The sequence below is a fragment of the Saimiri boliviensis genome, chromosome 1, assembly GCF_048565385.1.
Source record: "Saimiri boliviensis isolate mSaiBol1 chromosome 1, mSaiBol1.pri, whole genome shotgun sequence".
Classification (NCBI taxonomy): domain Eukaryota; kingdom Metazoa; phylum Chordata; class Mammalia; order Primates; family Cebidae; genus Saimiri; species Saimiri boliviensis.
In genome coordinates this window covers 63,836,733-63,844,402 of record NC_133449.1, presented here as the reverse complement: position 1 = coordinate 63,844,402, position 7,670 = coordinate 63,836,733, and the positions used below count along the sequence as shown (strand labels likewise).

The 7,670-nt window shown below is 43.8% G+C and overlaps 1 pseudogene; it reads left to right on the top strand.

The window, feature by feature from the left end:
- The first annotated feature begins 5,918 nt into the window (after nt 1-5,918).
- On the top strand, nt 5,919-7,372 carry LOC120360692 (mitochondrial import receptor subunit TOM5 homolog; annotated as a pseudogene).
- Nucleotides 7,373-7,670: the final 298 nt, after the last annotated feature.

Here is a 7,670-nt window from a genome sequence, read left to right as displayed (position 1 = left end):
GCCATAAAGTACACTAAAATTTTCCTTTTTTTTTTAACTTTATAGAGATGGAGTCTCACTGTGTTGCCCAGGCTGGTCTCAAACTCCTGGCTCAAGCAGTCATCTCACCTAAGTCTCCCAAAGTGCTGGAATTACAGGCATGAGCCACCATGCCCAGCTGAATGTTATATTTTCTAGTTTAGTAAATTGATCTATGCTAGTTTGTTAAATTTTACCATTATTCACTTTAAGGAAATCACAAACAAAATTTAAATCTCAATTTTCTTTGAGGCAGGGGTCTTGCTATATTGTCCAGGCTAGTCTTGAACTTGTGGCTCAGGTGATCTTCCCACCTCAGCCTCTGAGTAGCTGGGATTCTCACCCTTTTTGAGTACCAGCTAGTACCAGGTAGAAGTAAATAAGTACTTGTACTAAAAGTTTGTATTTTTTCTTAAACATGGTTAAGATTATTATTTTCATCATGATTGCCCTATCATGTCTATTTGATCCCATAGAGCCAATTGAAATCTGGAAAAGTTCGGTCAATTAACCTGTTGGTTTTTACATATGGCACCAACTGATCTCTACCAGATTGAAACAGGTCAGCTGTTTTAATGCGGAAAAGAGCAGCTTATATAAATATAATGCACGTCTGTTAATACTTTTCACTTCCTTAGTTCTGTTTCAGACAGAGGTTTTGTAGCAAGGGAACTGTATTCAGCTCACACTTTCCTAAGCAGAGCTAAAACTAGAATGCATCATGGTAGTAGCTACACTCATACATAGGCATCGATCTTAGATCTGTGTATATTTTTAAATCATTGGCATCTTTTGGACCTAAATTTTGTGTTTGCTGGAATTTTTTTCCCCCCAAGATGGGGTTTTACCATGTTGGCCAGGCTGGTCTTGAACTCCTGACCTCAGGTGGTCCACCCACCTTGGCCTCCCAAAGTGCTAGGATTACAGGCGTGAGCCACCATGCCCAGCCTGGAATTTTTTTTAAAAAGAAGTAAATATAGGCCGGGCGCGGTGGCTCAAGCCTGTAATCCCAGCACTTTGGGAGGCTGAGGCGGGTGGATCACGAGGTCGAGAGTTCGAGACCATCCTGGTCAACATGGTGAAACCCCGTCTCTACTAAAAATACAAAAAAAAATTAGCTGGGCATGGTGGCTCGTGCCTGTAATCCCAGCTACTCAGGAGGCTGAGGAAGGAGAATTGCCTGAACCCAGGAGGCGGAGGTTGCAGTGAGCCGAGATCGCGCCATTGCACTCCAGCCTGGGTAACAAGAGCGAAACTCCGCCTCAAAAACAAACAAACAAACAAAAAAAAAAAAAAAAAAAAGAAGTAAATGTAAAGCCTAACTTTAGAAAATGTTAATATGATTACCCAGAATAAAATACTTTGCCACCTTTATAGAAGTCTGGCCATGTAGGAATTTGCATTCTTAAAATTGGCACTGACGCCAGAGGATGGATAGTGAAATTGGTCACATGCATAGGCAGCTACCAAGTCCAGTGTTTAATGGTGCCCAGGGAAGAGGATTGAAGCACATACCAGAGAACTAGCTGTAACTGGGTCAGAGGGAAAGTGTCAGCTGAGACTTAGTTTTAGATAGAAAAATGAGCTTCTTGCCTCTGCATTATTGGCTCATCTCATAAGCTCAAATCAGGGGATCAGAAGCTGGCAGAAGGGACTGACTCATTCTTGTTGATCTGGATGACCTCTGTTTCAAGGTTTTAGCTGTGAGTTAGCTTACATTTTATAAGGTCTCCCGAAGTGAACTATTGTAGTCTTTAGTGACAGACTAATTTACAACTATATAATTTTTTTGTTTGTAATTAAAATTTCTTCTGAATTATTAATGGTTTTACCAACATGTTGATAAAGCCTCTCATCTTGCTGTTAAGTATTGTAGTGAGAAAATCAGCTGACCTGGAACCCACAAGGATTGGTTCTAATGAGCCATAAAGGCTTCCTCTCTTCATTTAGCACTAGATTACCAGCTTTAGGCATTTAACCAAGTGAATTAGAGACAGAAGATATTAAAATCTGACCAGTCTATATCAGATGATCAACTCATTTCTAGACTACCCAAGAAAGCAAGTTAAACACTGAAAAAGCCAAAAACAGGGCAAATTGGCATTAGCTTTTAAAATGCCTGCCTTGGTGGATCACGAGGTCGAGAGATCGAGACCATCCTGGTCAACATGGTGAAACCCCGTCTCTACTAAAAATACAAAAAACTAGCTGGGCATGGCGGTGCGTGCCTGTAATCCCAGCTACTCAGGAGGCTGAGGCAGGAGAATTGCCTGAGCCCAGGAGGCGGAGGTTGCGGTGAGCCGAGATCATGCCATTGCACTCCAGCCTGGGTAACAAGAGCGAAACTCCGTCTCAAAAAAAAAAAAAAAAAAAAAAAAAGCTAAAATGCCTGCCTTGAAAAACATGTTATTCTGTGAGGTTTTTTTCTTTTTCTTTAAACTGGTGCAAATTTGATTCAGAAAAATAGCTCAGTTGGTTTGTATAGAGCATGGGAGAAAGGATCGTGTGCATAAATGTATGATGATTATGTTCTCCTTAAACCCACCCTTTTCGTGCAAAGCTACTGCTTCTTGATGTCCATAACTCAAGGCAGTTGTTTTTGTTGTTTTGTTTTTGTTTTTGTTTTTGCTTGGTGTGGTTTCTGAAATGTGATTATTTAATGCTTGCCAAGATGTTTGGAATAGAGTAACTTTCAACTGGTCAATTGATTGTGACTTTCTTCTTTGTTTTTTGTTTTTAAAATTGCTTTCTGTCAAACCCATCTATAATTCCCCCAGAATATATTTACATGGACTAAGGCCTACCAAAAATAAGGAAAATGTGAGAAACTGCCATAGCCAGGAGGAACCAAAGGGACATGATGACTAAATGTAATGTGGTGTCATGGAGGGCCTGCCTAGAAAAAAGACATTAAGGTAAGACTAAGGAAACCTGAATAAACTATGGGCTCTCATTAATAACAGTGCAACAAATTTATTGTAACAAATGCCCCATACTAATGTAAGATTTGAATAATAGGGAAACTGCATGTGGAGCATATGGGAACTCCACTATCTTCAAAATTTTTCTGTAAATGTAAAACTGTTCTAAAACAATAAAGGCTATTAAAAAAAAAAAAAAAAAAAAAAAAAAAAAAAAAAAGCTGGGCTCATGCCTGTAATCCCAAGACTTTGGGAGGCCAAAGCAGGAGGATCACTTGATGGCCGTTCAAACAGCCTGAGCAACATAGTAAGACCTGAACTCAGAAGAGAGAGAGGGAGAGGGAGAGGGAGGACAGGGAGAGGTAGGGGGGAGGGATGGGGGAGGAGAGGGATGGGGAGGAAAGGAAGAGGGAGGAGAGGGAGAGGGAGGAGAGGGAGAGGGAGGAGGGGGAGAGGGAGGAGAGGGAGAGGGAGGAGGGGGAGAGGGAGGAGAGGGAGAGGGAGGAGGGGGAGAGGGAGGAGGGGGAGAGGGAGGAGGGGGAGAGGGAGGAGAGAGGAGAGGGAGAGGGAGAGGGAGGAGAGGGGGAGGGGGAGAGGGAGAGGGAGGGGGAGGAGAGGAGGAAAAGAAAGAAAAGAAAAAGAAAGAATTAGCCAAGCATGGTGGTGTACACTTGTACTCCCAGCTACTTGGGGGACTGAGGTGGGAGGATCAGCTGAGCCCCAGAAGTCAAGGCTGCAGTGAGTTGTGAATGCTCCACTGCATTCAAGCCTGGGTGACAGAGTGAGATCCTGTCTTAATAAAAAAATATTTTTTAAATTGGCACAGTGGCTCATGCCTGTAATTCCAGCCCTTTGGGAGGCTGAGGCAGGCAGAGGTCAGGAGTTTGAGACCAGCCTGGCCAACATGGTGAAACCTTGTCTCTACTAAAAATGCAAAAATTAGCTGGGGATGGTGGTGGTCACCTGTAATCCCAGCTACTCTGGAGGCTGATGTGGGAGAATTGCTCGAATCCACTAGGTGAAGGTTGCAGTGAGCCAAGATTGCAACTGTGCATTCCAGCCTGGGTGACAGAGTGAGACCTCATCTCAAAAAAAAAAAAAAAAAAAAAAATTAATAAATAAAAATAAATTTTAAAAACCCTGAAAGGCATTACTTGAACATCAGTTGTTACACTCTTTTATGTGATCATCTTTTGTGCCCCCAATGACTTTTTGTTTTTATATCTTCCAGAGAGAGGCCGGAGTCTGTTGTTACACTCACACTGAATTCCCTGGTGGCTGCTTTAACAGTTGGCTTTAGGCTGGCACGGTGGCTCACATCTGTAATCCCAGCACGTTGGGAGGCCGAGGTAGGTGGATTATGTGAGGTCAGGAGTTTGATACCAGCCTGACCAACATGGTGAAACCCTGTCTCTACTAAAAACCCAAAAATTATGGGTGCCTGTAATCCCAGCTACTCAGGAAGCTGTGGTAGGAGAATTGCTTGAACCCAGTAGGTTCGCTTTAGTATAGACCAGGCGTCCCCAAACTACGGCCCGCGGGCCGCATGCGGCCCCCTGAGGCCATTTATCTGGCCCCCCCACCGCACTTCAGGAAGGGGCACCTCTTTCACTGGTGGTCAGTGAGAGGAGCACAGTATGTGGCGGTCCTCCAACGGTCTGAGGGACAGTGAACTGGCCCCCTGTGTAAAAAGTTTGGGGACGCCTGGTATAGACACTGGGTTCTCAGTTTTGTTTGACTCTAGTCACTATGATTGCTTCTTTCTAGTCTTACTGTAAAAGAAAAGAATCTGCAAGATGGCCAAATAAATCTCTTAGAAAGACATTGAATATAATAGTTAAAAAAATAAATTAAAAAGAGGTGGCCAAATAGGGACAGCTCTGGTGCACAGTTCCCAGTGAGAGCCACAGAAGGCAAGTGATCTCTGCATTTCCAACTGAGGTACCAAGTTCATTTCACTGGTACTGGCTAGACAGTGGGTGCAGCTCAAGGAAGGCAAACCAAAGCAAGGTGGAGGTGTCACCTCACCCAGGAAGTGCAAGGGGGTGGAGAACTTCCTCTCCTAGCCAAGGGAAGCCATTAGGGACTTTCTGGACACTCTGGCTCAGATATTGCACTTTTCCCACAGTCTTCACAACCTGCAGACCAGGAGATTCCCTTTGTTGCCTGCAACACCAGTGCCCTGGGTTTCCAGCACAAAACTGGGCGGCTGTTTTAGCTGCAGCAATTTTTTTTTCATTTTTCTCATACCCCGGTGGTGCCTGGAACACCAGCAAGACAGAACCACTTATTCCCCTGAGAAAGGGAGCTGAAGCCAGGGAGCCAAGTGATCTGGCTTGGCGGGTCCCACCGCCACAAAGACCAGCAAGTTAAGATCCACTGGCTTGAAATTCTCAAAGCCATCACAGCAGTCTGAGCTTGACCTGGGATGGTTGAGCTTGATGGGAGAGGGGCATCTTTGCTAAGGTGGTTTTAACCTCGCCTGTGTAAACAAAGTCACCATGAAATTTGCACCACAAGACATCTGCAGGCAGTCTGTCACTAGACTCCCTTCTTTCTGGGCAGGGCATCTCTGAAAAAAGGAAGCAGCTTGTCAGGAACTTATAAATAAAGCCCCCACCTTCCTGGGATAGAACACCTGGGAAAAGGGGTGGTTGTGGATTCAGCTTCAGCAGACTTTAACATCCCTGCCTGGCAACTCTGAGGGGAGCAATGAATCTCCCAGCCAGCGCTTGAGCTCCAATAAGGATCAGACTGCCTCAAGTGGCTCCCTGACCCCGTGTATCCTGACTGGGAGACACCTCAGACAAGAGAGTTCTGGCTGGCATCTGGTGGATACCCTTCTGGGACAGAGCTACCAGAGGAAGGAACAGGCAGCAATCTTTGCTGTTCTGCAGCCCTCACAGGTGATTCCCAGGCAAGCAGTGTCTGGAGTGGACCTCCAGCAAACTTCAGCAGAACTGCAGCAGAGAGGCCTGACTGTTAGAAGGAAAACTAACAAACAGAAAGAAATAGTTTTAACATCAACAGAAAGGATGACCACTTAGAGACCCCATCCAAAAGTCACCAATTTCAAAGACCAGAGGTAAATAAATCCACAAAGATGGAAAAAAAAAAAAAAACAGTACAAAATGGGGGATAGCCTGAGTTCTGGGTGCAAGATGGCCGCTGGGAAGAGCAGAGCAAGCAGCTTAAGGTTGCTAAGTCAGAGCCGCGATGTTCCGGATTGAGGGCCTCGTGCCGAAGCTGGACCCAGAGGAGATGAAACAGAAGATGCGTGAGGATGTGATCTCTTCCATACGGAACTTTCTCATCTACATGGCCCTGCTGTGAGTCACTCCATTTATCTTAAAGAAATTGGACAGCATATGAAGATGGGAGATCACATATGAATGCATGATATGAAGAGCCTGGTTACAGTTTCTGCTCTTCTCTGCAAGTGAATAGGCCCAGAAAGGTGTAAGAGACTCTCTGAATGGACATAAAATTTTTGCTTGTTAAGAACAAGTTCGGGTCTGGTAACTGACCTTCAAAGCTAAAATATAAAACTATTTGGGAAGAAAAAAAAAAAAAACCAGCACAAAATGGCTGAAATCTCCAAAAACCAGAATGCCTCTTCTCCTCCGAGGGATCACAACTCCTCACCAGCAAGGGAACAAAACTGCATGGAGAATGAGTTTGACAAATTGACAGAAGCAGGCTTTAGAAAGTGGGTAATAACAAACTTCTCTGAGCGAAAGGAGCATGTTCTAACCCAATGCAAGGAAGCTAAGAACCTTGAAAAAAGGTTAGATGAAATGCTAATGAGAATAACCAGCATAAAGAAGAACATCAACGACTTGATGGACCTGAAAAACACAGCACGAGAACTTTGTGAAACATACACAACTTTCAACAGCTGAATCAATCAGGCAGAAGAAAGGATGTCAGAGACTGAAAATCTACTCAATGAAATGAAGTGAGATGGCAAGATTAGAGAAAAAAGAGTGAAAAGAAATGAACAAAGCCTCTAAGAAATATGGGATTATGTGAAAAGACCAAATCTATGTTTGATCGCTGTACCTGAAAGTGATGGGGAGAATGAAACCAAGTTGGAAAACACTAGGATATTATCCAGGAGAACTTTCTCAACCTAGCAAGGCAGGACAACATTCAAATAGGAAATACAGAGAACATCAGAAAGATATTCCTTGAGAAGAGCAACCACAAGACACATAATTGTCATATTCACCAGGGTTAAATGAAGGAAAAAATGCTAAGGGCAGCCAGAGAGAAAGGTCGGGTTACCCACAAAGGGAAGCCCATCAGACTCACAGTGGATCTCTTGGCAGAAACCCTAAAAGCCAGCAGAGAATGGGGTCCCATATTCAACATCCTTAAAGAAAAGAACTTTCAACCTAGAATTTCATATCCAGCCAAACTAAGATTCATAAGCGAAGGAGAAATAAAATTCTTTACAGATAAGCAACTGCTGAGAGATTTTATCACCACCAGGCCTGACTAGCAAGAGGCTCCTGAAGGAAGCAATAAACATGGAAAGGAACAACCAGTACTAGCCACTGCAAAAACATACCAAATTGTAAAGATCATTGACACTATGAAGAAACTACATCAACTAACAGTCACAGGAACCAGCTAGCATCAAAATGGCAACATCAAATTCACACATAACAATATTCACCTTAAATGTAAATGGGCTAAATGCCCCAATCAAAAGACACAGATTGGCAA